The sequence below is a fragment of the Protopterus annectens genome, chromosome 3.part1, assembly GCF_019279795.1.
Source record: "Protopterus annectens isolate FY-2018-M chromosome 3.part1, PAN1.0, whole genome shotgun sequence".
NCBI classification, from domain to species: domain Eukaryota; kingdom Metazoa; phylum Chordata; order Ceratodontiformes; family Protopteridae; genus Protopterus; species Protopterus annectens.
The window spans coordinates 1,308,740,417-1,308,754,688 of NC_056732.1; the positions used below are offsets into that span (position 1 = coordinate 1,308,740,417).

General features: G+C 37.0%; 1 protein-coding gene across 1 annotated transcript in view; it reads right to left on the reverse strand.

Moving 5' to 3' along the window:
• Positions 1–14,272, reverse strand: part of GEM (GTP binding protein overexpressed in skeletal muscle) — a 50,672-nt gene that overhangs the window by 21,279 nt on the left and 15,121 nt on the right. The gene's annotated exons all lie outside the window — the stretch shown is intronic.

Genomic DNA, 14,272 nt, shown 5'->3' on the forward strand with positions numbered 1-14,272 from the left:
GAAGAAACTCAGAAATAGCATCTAGGATTCCAATTTCCTGGAAAAGTGTTGTGCAGTCAGCATGCCAAGAACTGATGATGACCTATAGAGGAAGAACAAGCATCTAAATTTTGGAAAGGGTCTTAATGATCACAGTTCATTACCAGTTCAGGAAGTATAAGACCCCTCACTACTCAAGGAAGGCTCATAAGCATCACATGGTGCTGCCCCTTATCTTTCAGACTAAGTAATGCAATGGCTACTGTAGCTGATCTGCTGCAGCTCTGACTCTTGTCTGAGACTGCTCATGGGGGAGGAGTGCTCTTCAATTTTGCCTCATCTGTAAGAAATATCAGAGAAGATCAGTGAGTTCCAGCCACTCATTCTTTAGATCACATTTGGGAGCTCACCAACCCTCTGTCAAAAAGCTAGGCTGGCAGATTCATCCTCCTTAAATGGAATTCCTAGGACAGACCCAGACTTCATTGCTCAAAAGGTGTGTAAAGGTTATTCTAGCTTCAGAGGATGGTCCATGTTTTACTCCTGACTCATTTTAGTCACAGGGGAGAGCAGCATGGACTTTCTGCCCATTCTGTATCTCTGTAACTCTATCAAGCACATTGGATACACTTGGCTTTTGATGGTTATTCTTCAGGATATTATGCCTTTCTTCCCACAAGGCACATGAATGATGTCTCTGGATATTATGAATACACTGTAACACATCAACATTTAGATGATATTTTTCAAATCATGTGGATAGGAATCACTTCCATTAAAAAGGTTTGTCAATTTGGTTTTCCTCAGTGTCCAGAGTCTTCACCCAGGTGTTGTGCATGGTGGCCAAAATCATGGAAGAGAAGGATCTCTTAGTGTTCCCATATGTAGATTGCTAGATCCTGGTAGCTCCATCCAGGGACTCCTTGGAAGCCATCTAGTAATTAGTGTTTTCATGTTTGCAGCCTATAAAGTTAACTATAAGTTGGAGGCAGACATATCTTACTGATGCTCAGAGGAAAGTTTTTACTTGACGTTGACATGCTTTGTTTCTGGTAATTTCTGTCCTTGAAGAGAGGCCAGAATGTACTGGAATTGGCTAAATAGGTGAGGGCAGACCATCTCAATTTAGTTTCTTCTGTTGTTTGTAACCTTCATTGGGTACTGCACTCACCAAGCAATGAAGTACTTTGCAATTCCCACACACCTTCTGGTAAGCCTTCCCTTCCTGTAGCAAATCTTGTCATGGAATCTAATGATGAATGCTGTGCCTGTAGGCTGAAAAACTCACCTAAGACTTCCTCACAGTGTAGGGAATGGTATATCTACAACTCATTACAGAATTTTCATGCAAGCAGATTTTCTATGATTTTTCTTTTCTGTTGTGGTTAGATCATAATGACTTGTGCTATGTAAGCCAGTAGTGGAGTCCAGTGGGTTTTTCACTTTTCCCAACTGTAGTGTGACCACTGAGATGGTATACAATGTTTGGGTGGTGTGTGGAAGCCCAAAACTCCCACATGGGAAGTGCAGAGGGGTATACTCTGTGTAAAAAAGTATTTTTGCCTGTTTTTATATATTTTCAAGGTATGCTTCTTGATTGTGAAATATCAATGAAGTATGACTTAGGTTCATAGGTTCATACTAGGCTATCTGCCCAAGGGCATTTATAAGCCTAGCCCATAGTTATGTGGCGTTCGCCACCCCTTTAGTTTGAATAAAAACTATGCCTATCATTTTTCTGTGCCTCTGTCAAGCAGTGACACTGAAGTAATCCCTGGGGTATATCTGCGATCTCCCATCCATTGGTCAAGATTCCTCTTGAACAAGGCCAGCGAGGTGCTCTGCCTCACATGTACCAGGATTTTGTTCCACAGCATAGGGAGTCTCTGGGTGATGAATCTGTCCCTCCAGCACGTTCTATTTATAACCGTGTCAAGGTTTAAGTCTCCGCCCTTGTGGTTCTGAGGGATCTAGATTTTTGAGGTGAAGCATATTCATCAAATCTGGGTTTGACATGGCCTTATATGTCAGGCACAGGTCACCTCTGAGCAAGCGGTATGAGACTGAATAAAGCTGGAGTTCTTTCAGTCGGGCAGCATAAGACATATTTTTGAGACCCTTTATCCTTTTGGTGAGGAACTTTTGGGGCCTTTCAAGCTGCATCAGGTGTCTGGTCAGATACATTCGAACGGGCATTGTACTCAATCATAGGTCTAATGAGTGATGAGTACAGGGGACGATGACCTCCCTTGATCTAGATGTGAATCCCTTCATGATCAGGTGGGCGATATAGAAGGTTTTCCTAACTACTTTAGCAACATGAGTGTCAAACGAAAGACTACTGTCAACTTGGGTCCCCAGATCCCTGATGACTTTTTCTGTGCTCAGTGGATTGTCACCTATATGGTAGCTAGGGGTAACCTTGTTTTTCCCGAAGGGTATGACTATGCATTTTTGGCGTTTAACTTCAGGCCATGGCTCTGGCACCAGTTATCCGTTTCTGTGAGGCCCTTCTGGAGGATATCTGTGTCAGATGTGTTTTCGACTATGGCGCCCAGTTTGCAGTCATCTGCAAACTTTGTCAGCCATAACCCTCCTGTGTTTGCTTGTACTTCAGAAAAGTAGATGCCGAACAAGAGTGGACCCAGGACTGAGCCCTGTGGGACACCACTTGTGACAGGCTTTGAGTCTGACATGGCTCCAGCAACTCTGACCCTGTGGGTTCTGTCGCTTAGCCAGTTTGCAACCCATCTTGTGATGTATGGGTTTACATTCAAGCTGATGAGTTTTTCGATGATACCTGAGTGGGGCATTGTGTCGAAGGCCTTTGCCAGGTCGAGGTAGGCTGTATGGACTGCCTTTCCCTCATCAATGGCCTTGGTGACTGTCTCGAAAAAGTCAACCAAGTTTAAGAGGCAGGATCTGCCTTTGACAAAGCCAAACTGGGTTGGATCCAAAGTCTGCAAGTTCCCTATGTCTTTATTTATGAGTTCCATTATGATCCTCTCCTAGCTAGCTGATCATCTACTTGCTAGATGTTTCAATGGAACTGAGAGAAATGAGAGGGAGTGTTGTTTCTTCTGGGCAAAGGTGCTTCATGTCAGTCAGTTGGAACAGTATTTCTGGTCCTGAAAACTTTACAAAAGAAGTTACTCGCAGGACCTTTCCACTACTGTTTAAGCAGCCAATCCATTGAGTGTTCCTTGTAAAATCAAAGGGCACATAGTCATGCTGTCTTTGTAGACAGACAATGCTTGTCTGACATTCGGCCATAGACAAGCGTATCACACTTTCAATGATTCATATCGCTATAGAAGTAAGTGAACTGGCAGCTGCTCTTAGTCTCACATCCAGTCCTTTCCTGGAGCTACAGTGGATATAAAAAGGGTAGATGCCCCTGTTAAAATGCCGTTTTTTTGTGATATAAAAAAGTGAGACCACAATAAATCATTTCAAAACTTTTCCCATCTTTAATGTTACCTATATGACTATAATGCACACTTATGCAACCAGCTTGTTGTAATTTTCTTATTTTTTTTATATTTTTTCCCCTAACAGATTTGTTTTTCAATTGAATTGCACAGGTTATAGGTCACATTAAAGCTGAGAAATGTTTTGAAATGATTTATTATGGTCTCATTTTTTTATATCACAAAAACCTGGTATTTTAACAGGGGTGTGTACAATTTTTATATTCACTGTATGACTTCAAAAGATATGCTTGGTTAGGGTCTTCCTGTGGTGGGGAACTCCATAGATTGACCTGTTTACCCTTTTTTAAAATAAGGTCTTCCTCTTTCTCTTCTCTGTTTAGCATTGCAAGTGTAGGATATGGTAAACATGTTCCTTCTACCCACCTGCAGCTTGCTTTACCCATTCCTGCCTTTTCCACTAAATCCATGCCTCATCAAAAGTTCAGAGAAGAAAGACCAAAACTAACTTCATTGTCCTCTGGTGGTTGAAAACCATATGGGTTTAGGCATAATGGTCATTGCCATATATTGACTTCTTTCCAAGGAAAAGAGGGGTCATCAGACTCTGGATGTGGATTGACAATTCGAGACTTACCTGAAATGAGTGCAAACATTTAGGAAGACAAAACATTTATTCATTTCTTTCATAACAAGGAAACAAAAGCTGCTTGTTATCAAGCAACTACATTTTTTTTCCATCTTTGCCATCTTTTGCAATTGGTGCTGCTGCTAGCACACATTCCATTAGAGACATGGTTGTCTACAGTGCTTTCTACAGTCTGCATGATTTCAGGTCATTTCAGGGATTTCAGTTGACTATGGTGCCTGAGGCAGTCTGATATAGGCAGAAATCAGTGTAACTGAAAGAAGTAACTGTGTATATACAGGGAAAGAACCACGGGAGTTAGATCATTGTTAAACAATATATTTTGTGTCTTTCGGCTTTTCCCGGTTAGGGGTCGCCACAGCGGAACTCCGGTCCGCTAATGATTGGCAGAAGATTTTTACATACTGGCTTGCCGGGCCTAATGCACAACCTTCAACGAAGGAACGCCCATTCACGCATGTCGCTACACAGAAGACGATCTAACTGAGAATCGAACGGGCAATGTCTGACTGTGAGGCGACAAAGCTGCCGCGGTACCACATATGTTTATTATTTTGTTAACAATTTGTAATGTCTGCTAAATCAAGGATAATAGGACCATATATTAATTTTGCTATTTTAGTATAGCTAGATATATATATATATATATATATATATATATATATATATATATATATATATATATTTATGACTGGATTGAAAAAGGATGGCAGAACACATGTCTATCTGTTTTAAGTTGGCAAATAACACTCAGAAAGAGAAATCAAGTTATGGCTTATGATTGGGACCAGTGCTAGCCTTAGCAATTGTGGGGTCTACTTTGGACCATTTGGGTAGGCCCATGCACATTGACCCCCGTATTCTACTCCAACCCTCCATCCTTGCCAGCTTCCTGGACTTAATTCTAAATTAGGTATCAGGAATATGTGGTGTTACTGTATATTAAAAATCAAACCATATGTTTATTACCTTCTACTTTGTCATACTACATGTTAAAACTGAAGTAAACTAGCAGACTTGAGGATTAACCCAAATCCAATATCTCTTAAAGTTCCTCTTTCAGGGTCTGCTTGAATTGTTCATGCATACTATAAAGGACCTGTTTTAAGGGCTACAGAAGCATTATGTCAGTCTGATGCGTCATCAAGTGGATGCACCTGGGCAAATTCATGTAGTACTGACCAAATCTCCCAAACCTGGTCAGGAGATAGTTGCACACCTTCTCTATGTCTCACCTTCACCACTTCCTTTATTTTATTTTTCCTGTCTTATCTGTCTCCCTACTTTCCCTTTTCCTCTCATGTTAGTCATACCTTACTTTCCTTAACATTCAATGCCCAGCAATAGTAAGTACTGCAAATACTTTCTTTGTATATTATTTTTTTCATATAAATGTTATACTCTATGATGCTAGGACAGTGCACAGATACTTTTTTTACTGGTTTTACTGACTAAATTCTTGTATCACATCTATTTATGATTGCGTAGAATTATGCTATGTATTATCCTGACATATCTTCCTGCATAATTACGTTTACATTGCCACTGTCCCATTGATATTGATTAAAGCTTTTTATTCCTACCATGTTGAGCCTGAAAATAGTTTAGATCGATTAGAGTTCGACATTGGTAAACAAAATGTACATAAAAAATGTAAATAAATATAAATGTACATAAATTAAAAAAAAATAAATATAAATATTTTATAGATTCATATGTACTTATTAGGTTATTATTAGACTCAGCAATTCTAGTACAACAGCAGTTTAATGTCTTTTACCTCAAATGTCCAGATTTGCAGTTTTGGCTTCTGCATATCACATCCAAAAGCTGTGCATATACCGTTGAACCCAAAGACTGGACAAAATAAATCACATTACTGATGTTTGCAGCCAACTTTAGAACTGGAAATTTAGTGAGGGAGAATTTATAAAATAATTCAGTGTGTCTGAAAACAAGCTTATGAAAGTCTTGGGAACAGAATGTGGTACTCAAAGAAGTTACAATAGGTAGTGTCATGGTATTATAGTAATAAGTATAAAACAAAAAGTAGCTAATCAGCTGCAAATTTCACAGGAATATATGTACTTTTATATTAATAAAAAGCAGTCTTATTTATCAAATATTTCATCTAGGTAATTCTTCTTTAATTTAAATGCTTAATAATCAAGTTAATGGTTAATGCCCAAAGATATAAAAGCATATAAGATGATATGCAAATTTCAGCTGCTAGAATGTCTTCCTTCTGGTAATCTAAAAGGGGTATAATTTTTAACTGAGTTTGCTGTCTTAATCATCTATATACTGTATGTATAAATTTTTTCATTATGGTCTTTGGCCTCCATTTTGTGTATGACCTACATGTACCCTCCAGGATCTGAAACTCCGCATTTATAGCTTGACTTATGTTTTGACTTTTGACTTACATTTCTGATGATACTGACATTTAGTATGCTATAAACTATCAATGCACCCAAGCAGGGGTTAAAGAGGGTCCTTGGATCAGCTTACCTATCTGAATAACAAAAAAAGAAAAATAAATAAATATAAAAAGTAATTATGAAGTTAACTCTGCTATATTTAATAAAATTTCTTCTTAAAAAAGTATAGTATTTAATGTAGCTTCAAGTGGAAACTTATATATACTAACTGCAAGACTATCATGCCTCTGAGAAAAGAGAATCTCTTGAACTTAATATATGTAAGTCCATTTTTGCAGCCATTCAGTCTCCATGTTTTGGGACTTGCTCTAGCAGATCCTGGACATTTTTAATGGTTACCATGAATTACATTTCATACATCATGCTGCAACAAACTATTTAAAGCACATCCTGCTGTGAAACATTTAAAAATGGACTTTTTCCTAATACAAATCTTACATGTTTTAACAAAGAAGATTAGTATTCATGTGTCATAAGCATTACCTTCCTGACCGCCCTAATGAATTATTCTTATCCTGAGGTAGCTGCATGAGGAAACAGACAGTAAGTGTTTTCACACATACATATTCACACTGCAGATTAGTGCAACTTCAGACTGAAAAGAAGCATAAGAGATGTTACAGCTAAGCCCAGAAATGGGGGTGCAGTGGGACATGCTCCATGAATAAATGTAGGCTTAATCTAGTACCAATGTCAAGTCAACTATCTGACTTTGTAGGAAAGAAACTTTGATTATGTGTATTTAGTGTATATTGGTCATGTTCTGAAGCATCTTTGCTTTGCAATTAGTTTCATTTCCAGTAATATTACTTGTGCTAATGTTACAAGTAATTTGGGGGAAAATGAAGATTATAGTGTGCTGTTTGTTTGTTAGTTTCCCTGTTTACTTGTTTTTCTTTAAAACAACACCCACCAATGATGCCATGGTAAGGTATTAGATGATGGTTTACATAAAGGGCAAAGCATTATGGGTAAGCAAACAACTATATAAGATCAGCTTCTTACATTGTGGAGTCAACATCACATCATGTGTTTTTTTTGCAGGTAAGGCATTCCATCTACAAGACTTAATTGATAACTTATCTTTCTACAAAGTACAAAAATCTTCACTGATGTATTTAACATGAAAACACAGTAAGTCATCTATGCATTCATTTTGGTAGTGAGTCATTGTGGGCTCAGTCTTTCATAGATTTATAGGTCCATAGGTAAATACTAGGCAGGCTGCCCTTGTGGGCCATTTTAAGCCTAGCCAGTTTTCCTTTTTGTACTCAAAATAACCTATCCCATCAGGTTATAGATTGGCCTTACCCATCCCGTGGATGATAATTATATAGTATCTTTAATGTTAACAACTGGGATCATACCCTAGATAATTTGAGGGGATACATGCATGGGATAAAGCATTTAGGAACTCCCTCTGTCCATTAGTAGCACAGGCGGTAGTCCTGGGATAAATTTTCTGTTTCCCATCCATAGCTCTAAGTTGCTTTTGAACATGAACATGGATGGTTTTACGTGGATGGGGAGTCTATTCAACAGCAGCAGTACCCTTTGTGAGATATAGTTGTCCCTCCATATCATTCTGTTAATGTTTCAGAAAAGGTTGAGATTCATAGACTGAGTATTTCTGATTCCATTTGACTTGCTGATTTGCAGTAAATCCATCAGTAATGGGTCAGAGCATGCCTTGTAAGCCAGCGGCAAATTTCACAGAAGTATATGGTCTCTTATGTTAATAAAAAGCAGTCAGTCTTAACCCAGGTTAGCTTTTAGCAATCTATAGGATCATCATGATGTCATGATGTCTTCAAAGGGATTTTCAGGTCCAAGAAAAGTTTCATGGGTCCATTTTTATCAATAAAATAAAATGCAAAAACAACACACGTTTTGCCTCAAAAACTGCATAATTTGGCATTGAATATAGCAAATAAGTTATACCCAACTAAAAGGGTTTATTAATTACATTTGTCACAGAAAATGACCAATACACTTTAAATACATTTAATTCAATCAACAGTCATTTTTACTAGTCTGATTCTGGACAGAAATAGTGCCAGTTTCATCAAAGTGCTGACACTGGTGGAAAAATAGTTTTTATAGCTAAAATTGCCTCATGGTAAATTGTATTGCATGTCCAGTGTGTGTCCCATGTGGACGTATTAAGCTTGCTGAATGAAAAGGCATGTTTACAATTTTTTATCTTCTGAATACAATATAAGGCTGATGCTACCTATCTCTGTAATGTGTGTCTTCTTCTAGAAAATGTCAGGAGCTAATTAGAATACTGGAAATATTACTAGTTAGACTAAAGTAATGCACAGTAAAAGATATATGCCTAACAGTAGCTTTACAGGTTCATTTGCAAAGCTTGCAATGAATAGCTATCAAGAAGCCTAACTGCTATAACTCCATGTTAATATTTTCTACTTCCCATATGCATATCAAGATTGCTTTTGAAGGAAGTTAATGACTGACTTCTTCTAACTGTAAAATGCTTATTCTGTAATATTTGAAGGCATTGTTTACTGTATCTGTCAAGTTCTTTCTATTACAGATATTTATTTTTAGCATTACGTTACTGCATCTGGTGTTAGCTCCCTCCGTGGTGCATTTCAGTCACAGACTTTCAAATAAAACTGGACCATATACTAAATTATATATCAGCCAGAGTTCCCAGCTAGTGGCCTATAATAAACAGAATGTAATGTCAATCGCTAAAGCCAATCAGAGCAGTTCTAGTTTTTCAATGTAGTGATTTTTCTGGTAAGAAATCATTGTACCTTTTTCAAATTCTTTCCAGTGTCATACTCAATGGCTACTCATCACGGCACCACAATCAATAATACTTGGATCAGTGTTGTATAATGATCTCCCTAGAGTAACCAGACATACCCTTTGGAATTAGATGGGCAACACTATATGTTTTTTCTGATGGTGGTAGATACACAATAGTCAAAGTTTAAATTGTTGTGTGCTATCATCCTTATACTTCTGCATCAGGTGAACTGTTATTGTTCTTATTGGAAGGATAATGGAAAGGTGTATCCATAAACAACTACGAGATCACTTATTGCAAAACAATCTACTTGCAAATTGCCAACATGGCTTCAGACCATTTCATAGTACTACCACTGCTCTTCTATCCTTCTCTGATAGTATCAATCATAACAAAAATAACAACACTCTCTCCTCAGCACTCTTTATTGACCTTTCCAAAGCTTTTGATATGGTCAACCACCATTTACTTATAAATGTACTAAGATCTCTTTCCCTAGATTTACTGGTTATTCAATGGTTCCAATCGTACCTTAACAACAGACAAGCGGTGCTTTGGGACAATAACTTATCTTTACATCTCCCCATTACACTAGGAGTCCCTCAGGGCTCAATTCTTGGTCCTCTCCTATTCTCAATCTATATAAATGACCTTCACCTAGCAATTACTCAAGCTACCTGTATTCAATATGCAGATGATTCTGCAATCATCTGCTCAGCTAAATCTTCATCTGAACTACAGTCCTTAACCCAGAAAATGTTTACTGTAGTAGAAAACTGGTTTTTACAATGTTGCCTCCTCCTGATCCCATCTTCACACCCACCCGCAAGTCCAGACCAATTAACTTCTCAGCCCTATCCAATAACGGTACCATTATATCTCCAGACCTAACCACTAAACTTCTAGGTATAACAATAGATAACAACCTTACCTATGAAACTCACATTAACAATACTATAAAAACTGTAAACAGGAAACTGGGCTCCCTGTATAGGATAAAGCCATTCCTTACTCCACAAGCCAGAACTTCTGTTGCCTTTACCCATTTAATCTCCACACTCCTTTATGCTTCATCCATATATACAAATCTGACTAAAAACAACCTCAACAAACTGTCAAACCCTTATAATAACATAACTAGATTTGCCACAGCCTCCTCTTTCAGAACCCACCACTGTTATAATCTAAAACAACTAGGCTGGCTTGAGCTACAAAACCAAATCCATTATAACCAACTTATCATTGCCCATAAAACCTTCTTCTAACCAACTAAAACTCCAATACTATCAAACCTTTTTACCCCATATAAAAACCTTAATAACTTACGCTCATCCAAGAAATTACTAGTATCCACAAGTATATCCAACAATATCTCTGGTGACTCTCTGTTCTCTAATGCTGTTGGAAAATACTGAAACCAACTTCCAAATGAATTGACATCTCTGTCCTCTTTAACACTATTTAAACAAAAATTGAAACTTTACTTTAAAACACACTGGTTATGCCCCTGTACAAACCCAGACTAATCTAAAGGGCATTGCTATCATCATCACTGCTGACCTGGTATTTTTCAACCAATACCTCTACTTTCATGGACTAATATCTGTTCCTTACTTTATCCACAAAAAAAAAAAAAAATATTTCTTTTTTTCTTCCTTGAGAATATAGTTTCTAGCAAATTTATATAATGTTCTGTAATAATTTTTGTATTCAGTGATTGAAATGTTATGTAATAATCTGCTATTACTTTTTGTACATGCATTTATATATGTTTATGTTTATCTTTTTGTTAATCTTTTCAAGTGGAGCTTATCTCCCTGGGCCTCTACTGAAAATGGACATGTATCCAGTTAGACTAGCCCAGTCAACAAATGTAAAAATAAATAATTAAAAAATAAAAAATTATTAATGGAGCTTAAATAAGGTTCATTTCCTTTTATTATTTTCATAACGACATTAAACTTCGACCACTGAAGTGAACTCCTAGAATGATTGATACCAAGCCTTTTAATAGCTATGCTTAACTTAATGAGAATAGAAAACCTAAAAGACCAGGTAACACCGCTGTAACAGTAGTCTCTTGTCTGCATGTATATATGTCAATGTAGATCCCTTCCCTTACAAGATAGGTAGGTTAATTGTCCTAGACACAGGACAAGCACATTTCTGTCCCCTGATGGTAAGACAAGTGTTCCCTATAATGGAATGGTCTGACTTAGACCTTTACCTGTTTGAATCTATGTGTCTAATTAGCTGTCTTGAAGTAGAGGGGGGCTTTAGGATTATAAGGTACTTTTGTTGTCCAAAAGTCTTGAGCATACCTCTCAACCTCTTAGAGCAAGAAATCTGAAGAAAGCCATAAATAATGAGGGGACAAAGGCCGAAAAATAGGGACACTTTTTAAATATTGTTCTTACAAACTTAGAAAGTTGATAGAATAACAGGTCTTGCATTAGCATGAATTATCTGAAGGGTATGAAGTCTGAAACTCAAATGTCTGTCATTATTTTCTGATTTCAGCCTTCAGTGATTTGCCAGTAATTTGCCAGAAAACACAATTTTATGAGAAATTAACCAAAAATATGAGGCAAAAATCTGAACATTCTGCAAAAATCTGTGTCACAGGATCATAGGAAGTTACTAGGCTATTGGCCCTGGGGCCCTTATAAGCCTAGCCAAGTATTTAGCCCATATATAGACAAATCAGCACCCGATGCCCCTGTCCAGCAGGGACATCAGGTACAGTTGAGAGGTATAGTCTTGAGTGGTTGAAATTATGTAGAGTCTATGCTGGTTCATAGATTCACAGTTATTTACTAGGCCTGCAATCCAGGGAAACATTGAGGAACCTACCCCAAATTTCTAGTTGTCTCAAAGCACTGTCTTGTTAAGTGACTTGCTCATAGTAACACAGTAGGCACATGATGGCTGAGGAATCAAAGCCTTTGCCACAGGAACTACAGCTCAGGTCCTTAACTCTATTAAAGTGTCTAGCCATAGTGATAGCTGAGACCCTGTCTTGAGACATTGATCAGAGGCTGATGGCATCTACAGAGAATTGTTGTTGCTTTACATGTCAGAATAACTAGTTCATTCAGTAGCCATCTTGGTATGGATGAAAGTTGATTTTATCATATTGTTATAACTCTATTAATTATTTTTAATGATCATTTTTCACATTTTCCTGACTGTTGTCTTATTTGTAATGTAATGAAAAAACAAAAATAGGAGATTATTTATTTTTCATTCATTATATTTTCTTGACTCATGTAGGTTCCCCTGGGTAAAAGGCTTTATCAGAGAAAATGTATTCACTGTAATTAAAGCATATAAGGCAAATTCTTTGAATATGTAATAGTTAATGCACATGTATATACAAAACTAAATACAAATTATATGCAACGTAATGTTACACTTCCATAGCAATAAGTCATTCTACAAAGTATTAAATCCACATTTTAGATGTCAGTTTGTGTATTTAAATAATACCTAAAAATACAGTACATTTGGGATAACTTCTCAGCATTTCACTGAATACTGGATTAGAAGTCATGACATTTCCATTTCCAGAGCAAAGGGTCTAAAACTTTAAAAGTCTTGTATAATGTTCTGTTAAGCTTATATATCTTCTAAATAATTGTGACGACACACATTTTCTAGTTTTCTGACAAGGTAGATTATTTTTAACTAATTCTACTTGATGTCTGGAGTTTCTACATGCAAAAGTGAAAGCAATACAGATGACAGTACTGCAACTTTTATTTAAGGTATAGCCAGTTGTTCACCTGTAATGTAATACAGTGGAGTGCTTTTCTAGTTGTTAACTTCAGGCTTATCAGTTCTGAGATAGTTTCTTTATATTCTAGGCATATAAATCTTTAATAACTTGTTCAGAACTCCCTCCTAAAGCAATATGGACATCAGTGTAGCTTTCCCAATCACAAAGTTTGGATCTTCCCTAACGATGCATTTCAAAGTATTAAAGTCATCACACCTTTTTATTAGCTTTCTTTACAGCATGGTTAATGCTACATAAAGGCATCTTACTGGAGGTAGATTACCATATACTTAACATTAGTTGCACCCTTATTTTTTCCATTTAAAGTACTTTTAAACTGCAGTATCATACTGTGTTTATGTAATTTTCTAAAACCAAGTAAAATCTATTCACATTTAGTGGTATTTATAGAAAGGTGTTTGAAATAAGTCAGATTTTTAATACAAAGTGAAGGTCTGTTGAAGAGTAGCATTTTTTTATCCACAGAAAAGGTACACACCTAAGAAAAGTGAGGGTTCTCTATGATGAATTTGATTTCCTGTATCAATGGCTTGCCTCATCTGGTTCACAGACATATAAAACAAAACAGTCCTTGTATAAAGTAGAGTTGTGTGATATGTATTTTATGTTTGCTGTGTCACATAACACATACATTCCTATTTGATCCACTCCAGTTTCCTCCCACATCCCAAAGACATGCATTTAGGTAAATTAGTAGTCCCTTACATTGCTATTAGGTAATTGTCTCATGTATCTGAAATGAACTCTGTTTCTCAGACCAGCTCTGGTATGTATTGTGAAGTAGAAGACGGAGCCTGGAAGACTGCTTAACATGTGTAGTATGATATGACTAGTTATTTACATAAAACTTCAGGCAAGCTGAAAGCCAAATACACCAGAACATAGTCCTACCTCATCCATTACCTCATTCATTCAGTTTCTTCCTGCAGCCACCTTCTCACACCCCCACTTTGAAATCAACAGAAAAAAAGGAGTTTGTGGAGAGAACTAACAATTGTAGTTGCAGTGGAGGAAGAACAAGGCAAGGTGAACTTGTGAGAGAGGCCTGATAGCACCATGGAAGGAAATGAACAGAATGTCCAAACTGTAGCTAGAAGGCAGGAGATTGTCTAAGAGAAGCAGAAATTAATATAGTCCATAACACAGAGCCAATACAAAATAAAGAAATATCATATTTGTTCCAAACATTATAAG